This window comes from Dasypus novemcinctus, chromosome 12 (genome assembly GCF_030445035.2).
Source record: "Dasypus novemcinctus isolate mDasNov1 chromosome 12, mDasNov1.1.hap2, whole genome shotgun sequence".
NCBI lineage: Eukaryota > Metazoa > Chordata > Mammalia > Cingulata > Dasypodidae > Dasypus > Dasypus novemcinctus.
In genome coordinates, this window is record NC_080684.1 from 8,778,361 (window position 1) to 8,803,605 (window position 25,245).

General features: G+C 36.8%; 1 protein-coding gene across 16 annotated transcripts in view; it reads left to right on the forward strand.

Annotated features, from left to right (window-relative positions):
- CNTN1 (contactin 1) overlaps nucleotides 1-25,245 on the forward strand; it is a 417,723-nt gene that overhangs the window by 99,878 nt on the left and 292,600 nt on the right. For all 16 annotated transcript variants that reach the window (XM_004461145.2, XM_004461143.2, XM_058307813.1 and 13 more), the window contains exon 2: nucleotides 8,961-9,026. The gene's annotated coding sequence lies outside the window, so the exon portion shown is untranslated. The remainder of the gene's footprint in view (nucleotides 1-8,960; nucleotides 9,027-25,245) is intronic.

Sequence of the window (25,245 nt, forward strand, 5' to 3'; positions counted from 1 at the left end):
GGATTAGCTTCAAGAACATGATCTTTTCTGGATCCACAAGAGCATCGAACTGTTCCAGTGGATCTAAAAGATATACCTTTTTACCCCAAAATAATCATGACTGCTGATTTTGTAGGAGAAATACACTGTACTGGAACCTGTTGGAAAATTGTTGTATTAAAGATATAATTCTATACTGTCTAAAACCCATGTATGTAGTGTTTTTATGGCGGCATATATTGCACAGCCATACAGGTTAGCCTTGAGTTGGACTGATAGGTGGTGGGTTGAAATCCTGGCTCAAATCTGCTTAGTAGTAACCTTGGTAATATACTCAAAACTAATTTAAGCTTCAGATTCAGAACCTGTAAGATATGATTAGTAGCACTCTCTCAGTTTTTGGGAAGGGTAAATAAAAAAAATATATGTATATATATAAAGCATTAACATATTTGAATTTACCTGCAGATATTCTCAATTTACAAATAATTATACAGATCATTGACAGGTGGGAGGCTTTGGAATTCCTTATACTAATGTAAAGAGCATAAAAATATTATGGTTTTAATGTCTCACTATAAATCATTAAAAATTTTGTCTTTGAGAATATTTCATTTAAGCATATTGGAACAGTCACTCTATTTTGCAAGTGACTAAAGATGTAGTGCAAAACATTTTTATACTGGAGTGTCACTGCTTTTCTAGTCGGACAAAGAAAGTATTACAAACTTCCAAAGTGATAGGAAGGTTTTTGCCAGACTTCAGAAAAACTACTTGGCTTTGGCATTCCCATGTTATGACCACATTATATTTTTCTTCTATTGCAGGGGTCAGCATATCATTGGTCATGAGCTAAAATCAGCCCATGACTGTTTCTGTAAATAAAGTTTTATTAGAACACAATCACATACATTCATTCATGTATTGTTTAGGTAACTATCCCCACTACAACAGCAGAGTTGAGTAGTTGCCATAAACACTAGATAGTCTGCAAAACATAAAATATTTACTATCTGGCTCTTTATTGGAAACGTTTGCTGATCCCTGCCCTTTTGCTCAATTCTACACATAAAAAACACAGATTGTATTAATCTGGACTGTGGTGAGCCTTATTTTACCTTCCAAAATATGTTTTATGTATGAACAGTTCATTATACTGCCTTAAACATGTAGAGTTCCTTGGATTTTGTTTTTTGTTTTTAAATAAAACAATGATAAACAAACCAAAAAATCTGGGCAGAACAACCTGTATATTTGCACCAGATTTTTATTGGAACGACCATAGATAATGTTTCCAAAAGAAATAAGGTCTTTTGTAAACAACTGATCTTTTTACTTCTTTTATTTAAAAAAAAAGCGATAGTGAGAAAAAGCCCATTTAATAGTCTTAGAAGGGCTATGTGTTTTGACGACACAGTGACACAGTTAGTTCCCTGTAAGAAACTTGTTTTGATTGAAACTCAGGGAATTCTTAGTGCTTATTTTGTTCATTAAAGTGAGTATTTGAAACCATATGTTTCCTATGAGAAAATGACAGGAAAAATAAGGCAGCTTACTAAAGGGGAAAGACATGAATTGTTGCCTGATAGGCATAGTCATATTCAATTACTAGCATATAATTTTGGCATTTATGAAACAATTCCCTCATTTATGAAACAATAAATAATCCCCATTTTGGTGGATGTTTGGCAGTTGACTATGCTTAATAAGAGCTTATCAATTAATAGTAGTTGCTAGTTTTATTAGTTGTAAAGATTACTTAAATTCATTAAGTAAAATATGTCAGGTTAACCCAATGTTTCCTCCAAAAATCTGTTTAATATTTATTTCTCCATCTGTTTGTTTTGATTGTTTAACAATTCCTTCAGGGAACTAGTTCTTATTCCTTACAATGAGTAAGAACTCCACTTTCCTCACCTTTTTTTACTTGTTACTTAAAAGAATTCTACCAAGGAAACATATTTTAAAATTTAGTTGTCTTGTGTTATTTGGATGTGCAGATACACCTAAAGTATAATTAATTATGGAATAAGAATAAAAGTGTCTAGCCTTGTGAAGTTCATTTTTATATTTAAAAAATTTTTGAACTTTCCAAATTTCTAAGTATTTGGTGCCCACAAATTAAATTAATTATAAGCACATCCTCCAAGAGGCTTGCTATTACTTAGGATATTTTTAAAAATGTGTTTCTTTAGAATCAAACCATGAAAGTGAACTTTCCCTAATTAACTGTAAATTAGTTTAAAATACTTTGAGATTAAATAGAGAAGATCCTGAAAGTTAAATGAAATTGGAAACAGAGGTTTAATCTCTTCTGAAAAGAAGACATTGATTATAAATTATACCAGTGACACTGAATCCTTGTCATCATCTTGGGAACCACTGAGTACATAATTGCTCTATTGATTTATCACAGTTAAGGTAAAGTCAAAGGGCAACAGGATACAGTTTGGGTGGATAATGAATGTTCTTGATAGACCAGCACAAATCAAAGCAATCTAATTCTGGTTCCTCCTTCTGCCAATGCTGTGAGAACTCATTTTAGGATGAAAGGTTAAATCTCCTCAAAGCAGGTAAAGTTCTGGAGCAAATCCAAAGAGGTTGAGCTTGAAATTCAGTCAGGCTGCCTAAACCCTTCCAGACCACATATCTTTCTCCTGAAAAGCCTCCAGACTAAAGTGCAGTCTTTTTTTCACATTCAATTCTAGGCCATGGTCCTAGGAATATTAGAAGTTATCTGCTTATGAGAATATTGCTTCTCAGTGCAAGAATATTGAAGACATGCTCCATATTGTATCAGGAGCACTCCTTACCCAAACAAGCAATAATGAAACAAAACAACTAGAATATTCAAGAATACTAGAATTGGAAGTGACTTGAAAAAAATGTGGATTAGTTATGTACAATGATTACAACTCAAGAAAAAATAACCATTTGTGAAAACTGTAGAAGGTTATCTAGGTTAGACAAGATGGTCATAAGAAGCCATCAGTCTCACAGTTTGTCAAAGATGGACATCCCAGAAAGATGGAAGATACGATGGGATGGCACCCATCCCAGTTGGGAACAGGGATAAGAAGTCATCTGAATGATTAGTTTTGAAATTTTTGGCCACTAGGTAGTTGGGACATTTGAGATAAAAGATCTGAATCATCAGCTAAAAATTTATTTAGTTGTAACATCATGGGCAACTACTATATATTTTCAGGAGATTCAACATATAAAATTCAAAAGGTGTTTCTCATATTATTTTGTCTCATATTTTCATAGACAGAGCCATTTTTTAAAAAAAGACATTGGCCAAGCCTCATTTAAAGGTTCATTTGAAATCTCCCCTAAGGATGGGGTATGGCATTCGATTCAAGACTTTAGTCTTTGGTTGAGGTTCTGAGCTTACTGAATATCATGGTGTGAAGTGTCTGTTCACACCAAGAGGTGAAATTTTCTTTGAAGAATTTTAGGTGAGGATGACAGAAGTCTCTTTCCTTTATGAAGATGGTGTGACTTCCAGATGGATCAGGCTTTGTCTTTCTCTAGAAAGCAATCACATGCTCACTAGTAAGATGATCTCTGTTAGCAAGATCTGTCTCATCCATAAAACACTAAAAGTAGGGGCCAAGTACATGAAAAATAAATTGGATGTGAAACAAAGTCAGGATCTTTGAAATGAAGGTGAGCAGCAAAGTAAAAGGTAAATTATGGAATTTAAGCCATGAGTGTATAAGGCCTAAGTCATCTTTGCACAGGTGGGTAAAGTGCTAGGGGCAAATGAGCTCCTTACCAACAGCATCTGTGAAGGCCTCAGGTGAAGCAAAGCAGTGAAATCAGATAAGCTATAATCCCTGCAGTGCCGCAGTGCTCCAAAATGTATTCACCAAAGTCAATGAATGTCCCACGATGATGAAAGAGTTGTTGATTTTGGAAAAGTAGGGCGGGATGTGGGGTATATGGGAACCTCTTATATTTTTTTAATGTACCATTTTTTGTGATCTATCTTCAAAAATTACAAACAAATAAATAAATAAATATCTTGAAACTCGAAAAAAAGAAAAGGAAGGACTTCATGGAAGCCACGAGAAGACACACTGCATTCTCACATGCTCACGTCTCTGTTCATTGGGCATCCATACAGATCAAACAAAAATTAAGAAATATAAAGAAATAACTCTTGGTTCAGGCTCTCCACTAAACCTGTAATCCCAGCTGCTGGTCCTGTGTTGAGTATATGGGAGAGATCCTGGGTTAACTTTCCTCTTCTTTCCTAGTGATTCCATACGAGATAGGTTTTCCTCCCATATTTTATGAACAATAATATCTGAATTTTTTAGGATGTTATTATTTTATATGGGAAAGAGAGAGAGTTGGCCATTGTTATTTCTCCCTCCTATAGTTAAAATGTGATTTTGCGCTATTTTTCCTCTGACCACTGTATAGAGTAAAATCAGCATCACTGAAGTACTGGAACTGGAGAATCCAAAGCAACATCATTAGGTGAATATAGCAGCATAAAAGATTACCTAAATTGAACATTCCCAGGGTTTATGCGGTACTGTCTCAATCGTTCTCCATTATAGTCAAAATGAGTCCCTATTGATTTATTTAATGTCTGAATACATTTCAGTTTCATCATCTGTTTGCATTTTCTTAGGAGAAAATAATGCCTTTCCTTTATAGGGTCAGGGTAAATGATTACAGTAAAAGATTTAGAAATCTAATGCTATCTTTCCGACTCTCTTCCTTCTATTTATTTTTCACTAATTATCTCATGATATTAAATATTCTTCAGAATATCTCTTGCTTGTAATTTTTCCTTTTCACATAAGAAAATGTCAATCCTTGAAGTTCAAATTTGTGGCATAAAGACACTTCAATTGGTTAACTTAATTAGTGTGCTGTAATTGACAATATTTTTCTAATTCTTGAGGAAGAGTTCTATAATACTGAATAATACAATTATATTGGAATACTTTTTTTCTCCTCAGACCATTACATGACTTTTCCCCAGGATGAGAGAGAGAGGGAGAGAGGTTCTAAAATTCCAACTCTTTCACAAAGTCTCCAATTGATGAGCAGGAAGCAGATATCAGCCTCCTTTGTATTACTGAATCCCACTGACATTCTTTACTCTTCACCTGGTTGGCTTCTCTGCAGCACTTCCCACTCTTGCTCAGTGTTCCTCTTACCAGGACATTTTTCTTGGCCTCTGCCATGCAATTCTCTCTTGGATTTCCCCAGGTTTCTTTGCTCCTTTTCATTTTCCATTGTTGGTTCATTTTCCTTTGTTGATGCTTTTAATTGTCAACACTCTTTGGAACACTATTTTTTTTTTTAATTTGAAATGAAAGTTTCATCTCTATTAATTTTTTCTTACCACATAACAAATTGAAACATTATTGACTTAAAACATCACCCATCTAGTATCTTGCAGTTCTGTAGGTCAGAAGTTTGAGCAAGGCTCAGCTGTATCTTCTGCTCAGGGTCTCAAAAGGCTGGAATCAAGGTATTGACCAGAGCTGGGCTCTTGTCTGATGCTCAGGCACCTCTCCCAAGCTCCCTGGTTGCTAGCAGAATTCAGTTCCTTGTGGCTTTAAGATTGAAATCCCATTTTCTTGATGGCTGTTTTCCCGGGCTCTTCTTAGCTTCTAGAGGTGACCCACTGTTCCCTGCCATATGCCCCTTAATAGACATCTTCAAACTATCAATTTCTCTGACTTCAGTATAAGTCAATGTTTTTATAAGAGACCATCCGATAAGGTCAGGATCACCAGAATAATCTCCCTTTCAATTAACGCGAAGTCAAGTGATTGGTAACCCTAGTCAAAGAATGGGAGTCATATCCCATATATTCACAGGTTCTGTCCCCACTAGGAGAGGAAATAATACAAAAGTGTGCATTAGAGGACTGGAATCTTGGTGACCATCTTAGAATTATGCCTTCCCCACCCTGGTTTTGCCGCTTTGTAGCTGTGTGAATTTAGGCAAGATATATAACTTCTTTGTGTTTGGGCTGAAACATGTAAACACGTAGAGGAGTGTAAGATCTTATAGCAATTCGCAGTTATCATGATTAACATTTCCTTTCTGTAGGTGATTATGCAATGCACTCCCATGGCTTCAAATTTTACTGACATTCCTGTGACTTCTCATTTTATATCTCCAGTCAAGATCTCTTGTCTGCACTTCAGACACTTAAAAATTACATATTTAACATTTCAATTTTTATTATTAATAAACCATCCAAGTATAATTTGTCTAAATCTAAAGTCATGATCTCTTATCTACAAACCAGATCTTTTCTAGGATCGAGGAAATAGGAACATCTTCTGTGAAGTTGCCGATACTTTACAATTTTACCTACCTCTCCTACCATTCATTCATGCCATCTTTTAAAAAATGTGATTGTTTATTTACCATGTGCAAAGTATCATGGCAGAGGTCAGTAAAACAGATGCAGGGTGGTTAAAATCATGTGAGAGAAACAGCTCTGTGTTATGTGCATAAACCTTACTAAAACAAAACCCTTTTTTCAATCTCCTTTTCAAACATGCTAGTTGAAGCCACTGTTTTCCTCTTACCTGGAGGAGGGCAGCAACCCCTTTGCTAGGCTCCTTCATTCATTCTTCCTTCACTTTCTCTATCCCTCAGCCAATGACCATCTTCAAGGCAATCTTATATCACTCCTCTGCCTAAATCCCTTCACAGGCTACTGGTAGCATGTCAGATAAGAACCCAACCTTCTTCACAGCCTGCTGCTTGCCTCTCTGTCCTCTTAGGCTCCATGCACTCACTCACCACTCCATCTCCTCATGACCTTCCCTGCTTCATTAACAGGGACATGCTCCTTATGCCTTGGCACTTGGCCCTTGCCAGTCCTTCTGCCATGGATGCGCTCTTCCTTTCCCTCTCTGTCTTTACCTCATCTCTTTCATGGAAGCCTCCCCTGACTGCTCCAGACTAAGCCAGGTTCTCCATTATACTCAGCTACTGTGTAAGTCTCTCCATGTCATTTAATATGGTGTATGGTTATGTTTTGGTTTACGTTATTATTTGATTGACATCTGTCATCATTCTGGGGGGATGCTACTTCAGGAATGATCTAAAGGACAAGGATTCACTAAGCCTCCTCTTGATATAGATGTGGAGTGGACACAACGATTCTAAGGTCCACAGGATGGAGGAATAGAGTATGGATTAGAGTGGACTTACTGATATTCTATTCATGAACTACTGTGATTAGTAATTGAAGAAAATGTGGCATTGGTGTGGAGAAAGTAGCCATGGTGGCTGCTGGGGGTACGGAGTGGGAGGAAGAGATGAGATGTGGGGGCATTTTCGGGGGTTGGAGTTGTCCTGGGTGGTGCTGCAGGGACAGTTACCGGACATTGTATGTCCTCCCAAGGCCCACTGGGTGGACTGTGGGAGAGTGTGGGCTATGGTGTGGACCATTGACCATGAGGTGCAGCAGTGCTCAGAGATGTATTCACCAAGTGCAATGAATGTCTCATGATGGAGGAGGTTGTTGTTATGGGGGGGAGGAGTAGGGGAAGGGGGCTGGAGGGTATATGGGGACCTCATATTTTTTGAATGTAACATTAAGAAATAAAGACAAAAAAATTAAAAAAATAAAAGGACAAGGATTCAGCCATATGAAAAGCTGGTTTTCAGAACTGTGCTTTGTTTACGAGGGAACATGACCACTTGTGTTTTAAGTTTAGAGGTCATTCTTAGAACATGCATTTGATGGGAGAAGCTTCCTGTGTAACTACTTCTGGGTCAAGGCAAACCAAGCTGACTCTGGTATAATTGGGAAGGGAAAAATATGATGGGCATGGAAGTTTCTACAGACCTTTGAACAAGAATACAAAAACGTATTCTATAAACTGTAAAACAACCCAAATCATAATTGCCGAGTACTCTGTTGGCATTGTTGTCATTGTTAAAATTACCAAAATATCAGTTTACCCAAGCACTTGAGCTCGGTCAAATTTGCTCTATTCAGGACACAACCAATCCAATGTCCACATAGAAGAGGTGGCATTGGAATGGGAAAAGTGGACATAGTGGACGAAGGGTATGGGGAAAGGCAGGAAGAGATGAGAGGTGGAGGCGTCTTTGGGACATGGAGCTGCCCTGGATGGTACTTCAGAGGCAATCACCGGACATTGTAAATCCTCACAGGGCCCACTGGATGGAATGGAGGAGAGTATGGGCTATGATGTGAACCAATGTATATGAGGTGCAGAGGTGCCCAAAGATGTACTTACCAAATCCAATGGATGTGTCATGATGATGGGAACGAGTGTTGTTGGGGGGGGAGAGGGGGGGTGAGGGGATGGGGTTGAATGGGACCTCACATATATATTTTTAATGTAATATTATTACAAAGTCAATAAAAAATAAAAAAAATTAAAAAAAAATTTGCTCTATTCAAGTGTTCTCAAATGACTTGGTTTCCTCTGCCAAATATTTTAGGCCTACTTATAATTTTTCTCTTTCTGAAATTTATTGTATTTTTTCATCTATATTTATCTACCTATCCCTCCATCTCTCAGAATGTATACAAATGTAGGGAGAGTATTTTTTGTTTGTGTGTCCATGCCAACAACTCTAAGTTCCAGTCTAGTGCTGAATATCATAAAATGGGGCAATCTTAGCAGTGTTAACTATTATCATTGTATTTAAAGTTTTAATAGAATTCAGTGATGCTGAATAAGATGACTTTTGGGGTATAAACCATTAACAGACTTTGCAAACAATTATGAGAAAATGGTAAGCCCCCTTAGTTTAAAAATGTTTATTAATTTTATAAATGTACTTTACAAATATGCCAAAACTTTAACTGTAATGGTCAAATCAACAACTTAAACTTTTACAGTATTAAAATGCAACTGATTTGGAGAAAATACTAAAATTGATGGCTAAAAAGAAATATCTTAATCTTTAAGTTAACTGACTATAATTTCATAATTATCCATTTGTAGATCTCCACTTTGGATCATTTTTGAAGCTGAATTCAGAGCAATCTTAACATAAGCTGTCTACTCAAGGTATGTGTGTATGTGTTTGTGTTTATGTGTGGTTATGCTGATTTTAAAGATTAACAAAATGTGGCAAACTGTGTGTAATAGAATATTCAAATATATTTCTAGTTACTGAGGACTTAACAATTCTCTGGTCCATGATAGACACTCAGTGACATTGTTTCCCTTTTATCTTTCTGTAACACTTCTTGATTTTGAGAAAGAATAAAAACATATGATGCTCAATGACTAGAGAACAATTAATACCGAGGAGTGTGGCCCTCAGCATCCCTGAGCTGGTAAGGCAGGCCCTGAAGGACTGATCCATCATGGGCTGAAGTAATGGGGACACGCCATGGAATTATTAATAATAGCATTGACAACAACAATAAAAATGCTGCTCACTTAATGTAATCCAGGCATTCCACTAAGTGGTTTACATAGGCTTTATGTCATTCAATCCTCACAACAATCCTATGAAGTAAAATTATTATTGTTGTTATTATTAATCCTAATTTAAATTGAAGTACCTGAGGCTTATCTAACTGGTTATGCGACTGGTAAGCAGCATAGTTACCAGCTGAGGTCAACACCAAGTTTGGGATTCCTTCTACTATTAAATGACAGAAAAGATAAGAGTTCAATGGTGTTTCATTGGTCAGAAAGAATTTGGATTATGGAGATGATGAAAGAGAAATTCTTGTAGTATGAAGATCACTAACAAAAGGATGAAATAATATATAGACATGTAATGTACTTGAGGGACAGACTGGAATGAAGGTTGTGTGAAGAAAATGCAATAAACATATAGATACAACAGACAGAGGTGTATGAACTTATTTTGGTGGATTAGAGAAAGTGATACAATAATGGGGTGGAATATGGATATCCTGTATTTTAAGCATGATTGTCCTATAAACCTACAACTTCTCTAATTACAAAAAAGGAGTAAGCCATACAGCTTCATAACTGGTCGCCCTGTGTCCAGTGTCCTCTACCTACAAACCTCTGGGCTATATTCGCTACTATCAGCTTGACAAATTGGAGCAATGAAATACTAGAATTAGGAGGGCTCTTTGAAAGTTATCTATCCTGTCAAGGCTTAAAATAATGGACTAATCTTGATGGAGGATGCGCGCACAGAGAGGAAGGTACAAATGCTTTTGCTGGAAGACATGAAAGCAAGCAAATAGGACAGATCTTTTGACTGATTAGATTACAGGACTCAAGAAGGGAGAGCAGAGATGGTTTTAAGTCTTCTCTCAGAGTAAGAAGGAAACTTTGAAAAAAAAAACGGATAGAAATGGGAAAATAAACTCTTTTGAGGGAGAGTAGGATGAGCTTGGTTTCCTATTTTGAGTTGGAAGTATCGTTGAGGACCCAAATTCTTATGTCCAAAAGGACAGAGAAAGTTGAAGGAAGAAAAGAGGTGAATATTGGAAATTATTATTATTGCTATTATTATTAGAATAATGAAAATGTTCTAATAATCACTGAAGTGATGAATGCACAACTACATGATTATACCAAATACCAATGATTGTACATTTTGAATGGATTTGAGCTGTATGTGTATCAATAAGTGATTTGTTTTAAAAATACCTTAAAAATAGGCAAGAGATTTGAATACACATTTTCCCAAAGAATAAATACAAATGGCTAAAAAGCAATTAAAAAAATATGAATACAAAAAAAAAAAAAAGACTTCTGAGTAGGTGACTTCCCTGGAACAATGTGTATACGAAATAGGAGAATGAATAAAGGATGATCGTTAAACTCCCTTAGTAAGGCACATTACTTCAACTCAGTTCTTTATTTTGATTTAGTACAGATAGCATTACTTCCTTTAAGCATTTTCTTTCAGCTGGCATTGCCATTATCCCATCTTATTAGCAATGCTTCAGATAAAATACAATTTAAAATCACTTTTATTTTAAAATCACTCAGCTAATTTCCTTGTCCTGTGAAACATATGAGTCAAGTAGACAAGGCAAAAGAAATAAGGGCAACTCTATTATACTGGAAGTTATATCTTTTTGAAAGATGTCACTCATTAATACTGGGACTACTACTATAAAAACCACACAACTTTTTCTTAAGAATAATACAAATGTAGGTTGAAATTATATGCACAATTGAATAAAGAACTTCTTCCAAAAAATACCTTTTTACTGAACATCTTCATTCATAGCTTAAATTTCTAAAAACTTTATTCAGCCCCTATGATATGGGGCCTATTATAACTGGACTAGATATTGTTTTTCTTCACAAGATGCCCACAGACTGCTCGAAAATACTGGCATGAACACAAATTCTTACGCTAAGTGTGATACACTGCTATGCTAGCCTTAAGAATGGCGTTACTCATTTTGATTGGGTAGATCAAGACAGATGATTAGTATCATCAGGAAATGTGAATTTTTATTTCCTATGCCTTCTGAAAGGAGATATCATCTCTGAGTTTATTTTATTATTTTATTTTTCTTTATTAGAGAAGTTGTAGATTTACAGAAAAATCATGCATGAAATACAGGATTCCCTACACCACCTTACCACTAACACCTTACATTAATATGGAATATTTGTTACAGTGGATGAAAGCACATTTTTATAATTGTACTGTAAAATATAGTAGATGGCTTAACTTAGGGTTCACTGTGTAGTATAGTATCATGGATTTTTAAAAATTTTTAATTATTCTATTACTAAAGAGCCTAACATTCCCCCTTTGAAACACATTCACGTATGTATTTCAGTGCTGTTAATTGAGTTCACAATGTTGTGCTACCATCACCACTATCCATTACCAAAACGTTTCTATCATTCTAAATAGGAACACTCTACATTTTAAGCCTTAGCTTCCCATTCTCTAGCCCCACCCTGTCCCTGGTAAACTATAGTCTAGATTCTGACTCTATGAGTTTATTACTCTCATTGTTTTAAATCAGTGAGCTCATATAATATTTATCCTTTTGTGCCTCACTTATTTCACTCAACATAATGTCTTCAAGGTTCATCCATGTTGTCATATGTATCAGGACATCATTCCTTTCTATGACTGAATAATATTCCATTGTAGGTAACTACCACATTTTGTTTATGTATTCATCAGTTGATGGACACTTGTGTTGCTTCCATCTTTTGGCAATCATGAATAATAACACATCAGTGTGCAAATGTCTGCTTGAGTCCTTGCTTTCAATTCTTTTTGGTATATATCTAGTAGTGGGATTGCCAGGTCATATGGTAGTTCTATACTTAGCTTTCTGAGGAACCACCAAACTGCCTTCCATAGGAGCTGCACCATTTTACATTGCCACCAGAAATGAATGAGTGGTCCTATTTCTCCAAATACTCTCCAACACTTACTATTTTCCTTTTTTTTTTTTTTTTAACAGTAGCTCTTCTAATGGACATGAAATGATATTTCCTTGTGGTTTTAGTTTGCATATCCCCAGTGACTCATGATTTTGAAAATCTTTTCATATGGTCTCTGGCGATTTGTATGCCTTCTTTGGGAAGATGTCTGTTCAAGTCTTTTGCCCATTTTTTAATTGGGTTGTTTGTCTTTTTGTTGTTAAGGTGAAGGATTTCTTTATACATTGTAGATATTAATCATTTATTGGATATGTAGTTTCCAAGTATTTTCTCCCATTGTGTTGGTGTGTTATTAATTTCTTATAAAGTCCTCTCAGATACAAAGGTTTAAATTTTATGAGGTCCTGTTTATCTATTTTCCCTTTGTTCTTATACTTTGGATATAAAATCTAAGGAACCATTACTTAACATTTCGACTGGAGATTTAAATCATTTGCATTTAATGTCACTCCTGAGAATAAGGCCTTTGTAGGCCTTATACTTTTTTGTCCCTCAGTTTGGTTAGTGAATACTTTTATGTTTATTTGCTTTTGTGTGTTGTACCCTATTGATTGCCTTCTTAATTTTGTCTGGATATACTTTTCATCTATTTTCCTTGTGGTTACCATGGAGTTATAATTTAACAACCTAAATATATAAAAATCACATGGCTTGTTACCAACCGTCGTAGTTTGTCTTTTGTAGACCCCACAAAATTATTGTCTTAAGCCAACCATTCCTGTGCCTGCAAACACAGTATAGATGGGGCCTTTTGACTAGATTCAGTTAAAGGACCGTGATTAGATTACTTGATGAGATCACTTTTCATAGGAATATATCAGTGAGACATGACTCAGATTAGGTCTCCATCCTCTTGGTGGGTCTTACATAAACTGAGAACACATAGCGAGACAAAGAGAAAGGAACCCTCTATTTTGAACCTAACATGTGAGAGGACTTGAGGATCAATAGCAAACAAAGCTGAGGCACCAAGATCCCAAGAGGCTGGGCCCATGGAGCAGCTTAAGGTTGAAGAGGTGATTGCCCACTGCTGGGCTCAGGGGGAAGGTAGAACTTTCTTGAAACTAGATAGTTTCTTGCCTTACTACATGGAAAGACTCCAGGATCTGCTAAAACTGACCTTTGATAAGAAAGCATCTCTGATGATGTCTTGATTTGAACATTTTCACAGCCTCAGAACTGTAAGCTTTTATCCCAAATAAATCCCCATTGTAAAAGCAAACCAATTTCTGGTATTTTTGCATTGGCGTATTTTGGCAAACTAAGATACCAACTTAATGTCAATAGCATGTACATATACTTTTCCTATATCCCTCTGTCTCCCCACCATTTTTGGTACTTATTACCACTTATATCTTTGTACACTGTGTGTCCAAAACCATAGATTTACCATTACTTTTTATGTATTTGCATTTTAGCACCTGTAGGAAAGAAGTTATAATACATACAACCAGACAATAACTCTGGCATTTATAATTACCCAAATGGTTACTTTTACTATGGGTCATTATTTCTTCATGATACTTTGAAACACTGTCTAGTGTCCTTTCCTTTCAGTCTGAAGAATTCTCTTTATCATTAGGCTACTTTTTCTTTTAATATATTTCTTCTTCTTCTTCTTTTTTTTTTTTTTTGCTCTCCAGCCTAACTCATTTCAGGTGTCTTGTCTTCAAGTCCACTGATTCTTTCTTCTGCCACCTATAATCTGCTATTGAAACCATGCTGGCAGTTTTTTTTCAGTTACTGTGGTCTTTAACTCCAGTAGTTCTGTTTGGTTTCTTTTTAAAATTTCTATCTCTTTACTTAGACTCTCATATTGCTCATTCATTGTTTTCATGATATCCTTTACTTCTTTCTCTATAGTTTCCTTCATCTCCTTGGGCATTTTTTAGGATCATTTGTTTAAAGGCTTTGTTAGGTATGTCCACATTTTAGTCTTCTTCATTAGTGTTTTCTGTATTTTTATCTTCTTACTCTGGATGGGCCATCATTTCCTGTTTATTTTTGTCTCATACTTTTTTGTTGCACACTGTACATTTTAATATTTCAAAATGTACATTTTAATATTTCAAAATTAAACCCTGGAATGTCTGTTTCTTGGTTTTGTAACCAGCTGGTGATATGACAGAGATTTTCTTGCACTTCGGTTCTCCTACCATGAAGGTCTGCCCAAGGCAAATATAATGTGCAATGTTTTTTTCTGACTTTCTGGGCCTCTGTCTTGTCCCAGAATTTTGCTTATTATTTGTTTTGCAGTTTCCCTATTGACTGAAGTCTTGTTGTCCCCTCTTTTTCCCAGAAGATAGCTCCATCTCCCAGGTGTTTGAAGCCTGCAGGTTTTTGTTCCAGATTGTCTGCCTGCTTAGATTTTTACCCTCTTTTCATTGTCTCAAACTACTTTTTCCTGGAGGATAAGCATCCCAGAGAAATCTTTGCCAAGTCAGTCTTTCTTGCTAGAGTAGAGCCAGAGACCCACAAATGGGGTACACACTGGCTCCAAAGTGCCCTGTGGAGGGGATCAGGAAGGGCACCAGTGGCTCCCCAAACCTGAGCTTTCCTGGTCTGTCCGGCAAATGTGGTCCTTCAGTTAACTGGTTGCTGTGGTTTTGAAGAATAGCCACCACCTCCACCTCTCTCCTGGGACAGTTGAGACAATGGCTGCAACAAACTTTGTCCAGCATGGGTTGAAAGATTAGCTTCCCTCAGCTCAGATCTGAATTCACTAATGACAAGCTGTGATCAGTGAATAGCTATGCCCACCACTGGTCTTGAGGAAGAGGACTTTTAAATATATATATATTTTATTTATTTTTAAAAGATACACAGATCACACAAAATGTTACATTAAAAACAATAGGAGGTTCCCATATGCCCTACTCCCCAACCCCCACTTTTCCCACATCAACAACTTCTTTCATCAGTGTGGTACATTCATTGCAATTGATGAGTACATTCTGGAGCACTGCCACGCAGCATGGATTATAGTTTACATTGTAGTTTACACTCTGTCCCAGTCCATTCAGGGGGTTATGGCAGGATATATAATGTCCTGCATCATCCATGCAATATCATTCAGGACAACTCCAAGTCCTGAAAATGCCTGCATATCACACCTTCTTTTCCCTCTCCCTGACTTCAGCAACTCCGTGGCCACTGTCTCCACATCAATGATATAAATTCTTCCATTGCTAGAGTCACAATAATTCTATAGTAGAATACCAGTAGGTCCACTCTAAGCCATATTTCATTCCTCCATCCTGAGGATTTTGTGTCTCTTTCTTTTACCAGTGAGCTACCCAGAGACTGGACCTCATGGAGGTCTGCCATGAGAATGGGGTTGGGCACCAGTAGCCACCACAAGGAGGAAAAAATTACTCTTCTTTCTCATAATTTATCAGCATCTTCTATTTGCTCTTCCCTGGAGGCTGTTCTGTGTTCTTCCAGCTAGATGGAAAGTTCTTGCCTCTTTAATAGTTGTTTTTGACAACTATTGACTGAGTCCTGTATCTCCCTATCCCACCATCTTCCCCAGAATTCTCTAAAGATTTGAACTTGGTTTCCCAGAATTGTTGAAAAATTCTTAACATTTAAATCCTGGATTCCCAAGGAATCTGAAGCAAAATAAATTAAAAGAAAATTAAAGCTACAGAACATCAATAAAGAAGAAATGGATACAACTAGAAATAGAAAAGAAGAGCAATTATACTGTATATTGACTTCTCAATAGCAACAATGGAAGCCAGAAGGTATTGGAGTATGCAGTTTATTTGGAAGATTCCATGTCCCTGTAAGCAGCTGCTACCTCTGGTTACTCACTTGTATCTTTCAGTTTTGTGTTACTGTGGAGGCCTAATTTATATTTCTCCTTTATAAACTCTCTTAAATGTAGTTTAATATCTCTAATATCTAATAGAGTTGTATACATACAGGGAATGTGTAACATAGCTATCTACCCACTTGTTCAGTAAATATTCCTTATTGGTTCACTATGGACCAGGTTTTATTCTAGGCACTGGGAATACAGCAAAAGTCTAACTGTCTCTCAGATTGGTTATGTATAGCAATCTTTCATGAATAAGGAGTGGTGATTATAAAATCATACCTTTCTTCTTATTTATAAATTTTTCTCTTTTTTTATAAATAAGAGTGCTGGCCACTTGAAAACTTTGATACCTTTATGGCTTTCATCTTACTTGATCTTCCAACAATTCTATGGACTTGCCTAAATGCTAATTTACTCAGAACTTGGCAGCTATCATCAATCAATGGTAATTTGTTTAGCACCAAATATGTGCTTACTAGTCTGCTTGACATTTTTGGGAACACAGGGGAAAGTGTAAAAGCCATACTGTATCTTTCAGTGTCATAAGAAATTATATATTATATTATATTTTGGCAGACTCCTGTGTTTTTTATTTCTGTTGCAAGATTGAATTATTTTGTATTTTTAATAATTTAGGTGTCTCATCAATTATATTATCATGAATTATAGAATAGATATTAAAAGCCATTGCCTTGTTTTCTGAGCTTGACTCATGCAAAGAAACCTCATGATTTTTATTTCATTGCATCAAAACAAGAATTACTTATTAAATAAAAAGAAATTCAAGAAGGCACAGGGAATTTAGTGTTTGTGATACAATGAAGAATAAAATAAAATGCAAATTACAAGCTGTGACTCTTTAGGCAATTTGTATATCTTCTCTGAGCCTCCAAGTCACCATGGAAAGTAAAAACAGCTAAAATTCAAATGTAGAACATCACTTTTAATTTTTCTACTAATTCAGCTCAGCATGCCAATATTAGCAAGAGGTCCAATGTCTCCCTCTTAAGGTTCTCTCTATCCCCACTTTCATGGCTCAAGATTTCCCAAGATTATTCTAACATAGTCTGCTCTACTTCCAAACCCTGAGCATATAGAAACAGAAAGTCAGTCCATTGCTTCCGTCACTTCAAATGGGGCTCCTGGATCCCCATCACACTCTACCTGGCGATGGTACAGTGCTCCAGTGAAGTCCTGAGTGGAACTGATCCCTGAGAACATTCAGCTCCATGAGTCCATCTGTCACGTAGAAGATCCTCAGTCACTGATCCTACCATGTCCGCCATGACACACGGCCAGGCCAGGACAGCTCTCAGCCTCAAACTTTGCCCTGCAAATTCTCACCCAAGATTCCGGGTCTGTATCTGGCCAGGCAGAGACCTGTTTGGGGGCTCTGAGTATCCTTTCCTGCTAGCAACCTCAGTCAGAAACAGAAAATCCTTCCAGGCACTCTTCAGCATAGTGTCGAGTAGATAAATATGAATTGCTTTATAATTATTGATTAGTGATAATTAAAGATTGATTTTCCAATACGTAGACAATATAATCTTCTGCTCTTTAAAATTCTTTGTCTGACTTACTGCTACCACACATATTAAGTCATTATTCTGAGCAGAAGCTTGGCAAAGAAAGGAGTTGAAATTCTAATCCTTCTATTTGCATTTTGATGACTGGATCACCTATCAGGCAATAATACATATTTCTTGGAAATTTTCTTGATGCTTGAACTATTGGATTCCCTTCTTTCTCAGAAATAGTGAAACAAGAATACTTTTTTGTAAGAGTCATAATGTTGTAGTTAAAAGAAACTAAAGAAACTTAAAATTTGAATTCTAGATCACTACTGGGATCTGGAAGAGTATAGACAAGCCATTTAAAGTTCTCCATGTGGCACAAAGGAGTGGTATTACAAAGATCATTATAAGAATTACAGAAAATACATGCATAGTGCTTGCTAAATGGTGTCTGTTAAAAATAGGAGCTCTAAGTTTTAAGAAAATGCATGCTCATTTTGATAAAGTTGGAAACTAAAATTAACTCACAATCTTATATCCCATGGACAGGTTTCATTAACATTTTGAGATAATTTGAGGCCTTATAGTTAATGAACTTTAATGTCCTACTTTTTAATTTCATCTTGTATTGTGTTTTAGTTTCCATAAAATAAATTCTTCAAAAATACTATCTTAATGAGCAGTTTTCCTTAAATCATTTAGTCATTTCAATCATGGCACTGTTTTTCTAGTTCCACTTAGAGTAATCTTACTATTAATATCTTTGTAATGTTTCTGTATCCCTGTGTATATCTCTAAAAATATGAGGTATTTGTAAGCTTCTTAAGTTTTAGAGTTATACACTTGATATTTGCTAATTTAACATTCCTTGTTCCAGCTAATACTGGAACACCTCCCCCTGAAGTACAGCCCAAGGGCTTGGATTTTGTCCAGTGAGCTTAAGAGCCTCAGTTTCATGTTCTCTGTACTCAGCTTAATTTTTCTCTCCTCTTCACTATCTACAATAAATCTCTCTTTACTACAGTGTTATAATATATCAATATATTTCCTAACATCAAACTGCCCTTTCACCAAAAAAGAATATTCTTTTTAATTCAGGGGCTCTTAACCTTTTTTTTTTCATGGACCCCTTTGCCAGTCAGGTGAAAACCATGGGCCCCTTACTAAGTCCACGCTATACTGTGTTTTAGTTAATAAATAGATCATACTCGCACGAAAACATCCCCACAAGAATAATGTTCTTTTGAATTTCAATTCAAGCTCACAATCCCTTTGTTAAGAACCCTTGTTTTTAATTCATTTTGGAAGTAGATTTGTTAGGATTTTATTTATTATAAAGTACCTTTATTCACATCTATGTTTTTCTTTTTGTGCTTTATTTGTTATTAGATTTGGCATCAGAGCTGTAGTTCTAGTTTTATAAAATGAAAGTAGAAGCCTAAAGAAGTTCTACAGAATGTAAAGCAAATGTGGGAAAATTAAAGTTATTTGTAATAACAAATTACCATTATATAGCCTAATAGCTAATAGTTTGGATGACAACTGATATTCAGGTTTATTGCAATATCTATATTATTGACCCCTAAATCAACAAGGTAAACTACATCAGGGATAAATACATAATTCCTCTTTTACACTTGAAAATTTAATTATAAAAATTTAGAGTGGAAAGGATCTGACTTGAAAACAATTCATATGTTAAATAATTGTACATCTAAGAGAATAGCAAGTGTTATATCTACCTCAGGAGTGTACCAGCTACTGCTGAAGCTAATGTTAGATTATATTGAATTCATCAAACATAAAAAGGATGTCACTTTATCTCTGTATCTGAGATTCTTTTCAGTTGCAAATTACAGTGCATGAAAGAGTTGTGTTACATATATATATCGCTCATTGCAAATGCTCATTCAGTTGGCCTTTGGCTTTGAGCATGCCCAGTTTATGCTCATTTCTGCCTCTAAAAAGTGATACAGATGAATTTCAGGAGCCATCGAAGGTCCCCCACAACTTCCTGACATGGCCAGACTTAAGGAGAGGAAACCCCATTACCCACTTTGGCCAAGTAAGCAGGTACCACTTACGTGATACCATCACTTCATTCTACCAGAAGACCTCTTGAAAGACTTGACCCCTGGATTTGAGTTCCCAACTCACATCAGTGGGTTCCCTAAACCAATAGGGAGCTAGCAGTTTTCTCTGTGTATCGCTAAGCCCTGTGAGGTGTTGGGCGGCCCTTGCCTTCTTGCTCTCTGAGTCTCTGTTATCTCCCTGCTGTCCTACCGCCTGGTCCTCGAGCACTGGATGTGTCTGGGATTCTGACGCTCAGCAAGCTGCAGGCAAGAAGGGAGTGCCAGCACCGCAGGTTCAAAATCCTTTCCAAGGATGGGTATTCTTTCCACCTCTTTAACCCCTACTACCAAACAGACAGAAGACAGGGAAGAGCGTGAAAATCTCTCATCTTTCCATATTTTTTCCTCTCTAATGCTCTTTCTGAAGCCCATTTTAAAATTTTCTTCTACCTTAAAATTCCCCAAAAGCCAGTACTGCAGCAACCTGCTTGTTGTTTCCCAACAAACAAAAGATCTAACTCAAACTCTAATGAAGCTCTCTTGACTATAACAACTAAGGGCAGGACCTTTATTCTCAGCCAGCCAAGGATTGCCTGCACAGAGTCCCTGCCTTTGGTTATAGCCACAGCTTGTAAAAGAGAAGCTTCCCAGGAGCTGGGGTTAGGAAGGAGCATTTTCTTCATCTCATTTTGATACAATAAATTTTATTAGTTACTGCTGAAAGAGCTAATACTTTCCTAACCTCTTAAATTGCCATGTGTGAGACAAATTCAGAATTATTTGCAGACACTATAAATTTAGGCACTGAAAAAAGAATGAACAGAGCAGGCACAGAACGCATGAGGTCACAGGTTTTCCTGTAGAGTAGTGGAAACAATAGATTCTTAATTTCTGAAGTCTTTTCCTCCACATTACTTTCTATCTTGGGTCATAATTATTGTTATTATATTTCCTTTTTAACCGCGAAGTCCTTGACTGCTATTTTTCCCTTTCATTGTGTGTGGTTTTGTGTATGTGTCATTTGGTCTCTGTTTTATGTAATTTTCAACATATTTAGCATCAACTTGGTGTGCCTTCCAGAATTCATTTTTTAAATGTATTTTTTATTTTAAAAGAAATGTAATTACATAAAGGTTACATAAAAATATAGGGGGTGCCCTATACCCCACTCCCTATACTTCCCACATTTTCCCACATTAACGACACTCTTCATTAATGTGGTACATTTGTTAAAATTGATGAAATCATTTTGGAGAACTGCCACTAAGCATGGATTATAGTTTACATTGTAGTTTACGCTCCCTCCTGCACAATTTTTATAGGTGATGGCAAGATATATAATGGCCTGTATCTGTCATTGTAATGTCATTCAGGACAGTTCCCAAGTCCCCAAAATGCCCCCATATTTTACCTGTTTTACCCTCTCCCTACCCTCAGAACCTCCAGTTGCCACAGCTGCCACATTAATAATATAATTTCTTCAGTTTCTAGAATTACAGTAAGTCTATAGTAGAATACCAGTAGGTCCGCTCTAGCCCATAGTTCATTCCCCAATCCTGAGGCTTCTGGGATGGTGAAGCCCACTCCAGCTCTAATTGAGAGGGGGCTTAGATGCCACGGGGCAGATGGATGGGACTTTCTTGCTTGCAGTTGTAGACTCTCTCAGTCCCTTAGGATGGTCTTTGTCCATCATCATTTTTTTTTTTCATTTTTGTAAATTGTATTTTTTTGAAGATATATACATCACAAAAAAAAGTTACACTAAAAAATATAAGAGGTTCCTGTACATCCCCCATCCCCCACCCCATTTCTCCCTCACCAACAACCTCCCTTATCATTGCGGCACCCTCATTGCACTCAGTGAGCACATTTTGGGGCACTGCTGTGCTACACAGATAATAGTTTACCCTAACAGTTTGCACTCTCCCCCAGTACATTCAGTAGGTTATGGCAGGATATACAAAGTCCAGCATCTGACCCTGCAGTATCATTAAGGCAACTCAAAATCCCCAAAATGCCCCCACATCACATCTCTTCTTCTCTCTCCCTGCTCTCAGCAACTACCTCGAGATGCTAAAATTTCTTCTATTACTCATCACAAAGTTTTATAGTAGAATATCAGTTAGTCCACTCTAGTCCATATTTTATCCCTCCATTCTGTGGACCCTGGGATGGCGATGTCCTCTCCACCTCTAGATCAAGAGGGGGCTTAGATTCCACATGGATGATGGATGCAATTCCTCTGCTTACAGTTGTAGGCACTCTTGATTCCCTGGTGTGGTGGTTGACCATCTTCACCTCCCTGTTAGCTGACCTGGGTAAGACCAACGAACCAGAGAGTAGGAGTTGCCACTCTGCTAAGGCTTAGGGCACAGCTGGCACATGGGCAGTCCAGAGATTCAAGTCTCCTGAGTACGGACCATCCCTAGCGCCAACCACAGGTTCAGTAATAGTGACAGAAGAGGCTTGTGTAGAAAAGTCACATCTGAGTCCAGCTCCATCACACTCAGGAGCACAAATTCCAAAGTAGGGTCCTCTAACATGGCACAGATCTCCAAATCCATCTGCTATGATTATATACCTTGTAGATCTCCATAGCCTTCAGGAGAACCATTACCTAGGATTGTATCTACTTTGGCTTTTTCTGGGGTCCTGCTGAGGTGTGCATAAGCGCGACCCCTCTGATGACCTCCTGACTCTTTTTGGAAGATTCTTAGCCATATCACCTCATTTGTCTTTGCCATTTCCCCCTTTTATTCAAGGTCAAAGACTAGTTTTTAACACTTGATCCAACACATCATCATCTTCTTGTTGTCCTGGCTAAGTAGTTTTGTCTCCAGTCCAGTGAACTGGAGAGTAGGTGATGCAACTCTGTTGAGATTCAGGCTCAGCTAGCACATGGACAGCACAAAGATTTAACTTTCTTGGACATACACTTATCAACTCTAGTACTAATTACAGGTTCAGATAGAAGGGTCAGAATAGCCATGTTTAGGGGAACCGCAACTGAGTTCAACTCTGTCTGTGTGGTTTGTTTTTATCCTCCATGAAATCTTGGAAAAATTCTTTGAACATAGATATTTAGGAAATTTTATTCATTTATGTGTTCATTAAATAAATAGTTGTTCAGCACCTATCATGTGATTAAAAGTGGGTATTGTTGATCACATGGAACCCGACCATGAAAAGCTTTGGACTTGGACAGTAAACTTTGAAATTCATAGAATAACTCTAAGTTATGTCTCATTCTTTACAGTTGTTAAAGCACAATATGACAAGCTGTGGTCTTCCCTCGTGCTTCTTTTATGTGGCTTCCTCTTCCCGGATTGACTTCCTATTCCCATCTTATCCACCTAGGAAATATCTACCCTTGTGACAGGACTCAGTTCACCAAAGCTCTTTTGATCTTCCTCTGCATGCCTCCTCAGGGCAATTATATGTCTCTTTTCTGCCTCCTCTGAATCGGGCACTTCCTGGTACTCATAGCCACCTATGCTATGCCATTTTATTTATTTTTTCACATATACACTCCTTATTTTACTAGAACTTTAAATCCTGTGTTGGGGGAAAAGGAGAAATCTCCTGTGAGTAAATTTGGAGCATTTATCTTATACATATCTAATACATGTCCAACAACTCAGGATTTTATTCAGATGTGCATAAAACCAGAAAAATCTTTTGGCAAGAGCCAGGCCAAAATCAGGACTTAAGTTTAATATCTGTCATTGCACAATGAGGAAACTAACTAATATAACATGCTTTGAGTAGCACTTTCTGTGAATATTTTTTAGCTATGCCTATAAGAGACAGCAACATTATTTCTGTATTGCTGAAGTACTTTGAGAGTAATACCCTGATGACAGCATAAGCCAAAGACAAAGGCCAGTTTGTTTTTGTATCTAAATGGGGGATTGTTGGTGAAGAGTTGTGCCAGCCAGTACAGAGTGGAATAGTGTTTTATTCCTCTCAAGATAGATGAATTGCTGAATTGCCTGAGTTCCTGCTGTTTTATAGCCTGCCCCTTGAATTTCAAAATGAAAAACTACTCTAATTGCTTGACTTGTGAAAAAATATATAATTTAACTGAAATCGAACTCATAATATTGTCATTAAAAAATAGGTTCACTTAGTATTTTACCCACATGATGTATTGCCAAAATTTAAAAATATCCTATTTATTAAATATTTCATTTTTATAAAACATTTCATTATTGAAAGAGGGAATGGGCAGTTTGCTTATGCATTATACCTTTAGATGTTCCTTCAAATGAAGTGAGTTTTTACCTAACCAATGAAGTCATTCTCTGACCTTTTAACTGATAGAAAATTTTAAAGCTTTCACGAACATTTCTTGAGTTTGTACAGTGCCAAGAGGGCTGAAAATAAAAAGAAGGCATCATCCCTGAAATCAAGGTGCTCTCAACAAATAGAGAAAAATTGTTGCGTGTGCAAAGAGCTGTAACAGAGAAGGGTTCAGGAAAACCTATGAGAACAGAGAAGGGGAGTTTGCTTTTAGTTTTTCAATTTGGGGAGGAATTATTGCAGAGGCTTCAAAAAAAAAAGGAACTTAAAAAATGCATCTCCCAGTTGAGGAGGGAGGAGTTGGAAAAGTGGAATTGAGTTGGATCATGGAAGATCATGAATACCAAGAGACGGATTTTTTTTTTAAAAATAAGCTTAAGGGGACTATTAAGTCTTTTAAACAAAACTAAGTTTAGAGTTTTCTGGCAGAAATTAGACTTGTATTTCTAAAATTGGATTTCCTACTGGTAGACAAAATTTTCTTGTTATTAAAACCTTGGGAAATGAAAGAGTCCAGAATAGGACAATCTGCCCACATTTATCAATCAGGAAGCATTTTATGCCAGGTATACTACATGCAGTGAAATAAACAGGGGCATACACCACAGTGCCGGCTTGTAGAGATTTCCTGCAGTAATGGCCAAGGTGGTTAGCACTCCTTTGTGGTAGGCAGTGTGCTAAGTCTTTGCCAAGTTCTTTCTTTCACTGATCACAGCACCATTCCTATGAGATAGAGATTATTAATAGAGTCACCATTATGTTTCTCATTTGACAGATGCATAAATTGAATTTATAGCTAGTAAATGTCAGACCAAACCCTGGCGATAGTACATGAAAGTTTGTATACTTTACCACAAAAATTCACACCTCCCAATGAAAAAATATATATAATTACGGTCAGTTACTAGTGAGCAGAAAAAAATTATTACACATGCCAAAATAAAGAGCCACGCTTGTTACAGAAAAGGGTTTCTAAGCAGGAAGACTTCCCATGCTGTTACAGAAGGAGGCTGATGATTTCAATATCGTGATTGCCAGCCAGAATAGTTAAAACCACCATTGAGTTTTCAAATTTCAGTCAACTTTATAACACCTTCTAACAAACTTGCCTCAGACTATTACCAGGGTGCTTGTCAAAGTATGGCCTCCATGGGCAG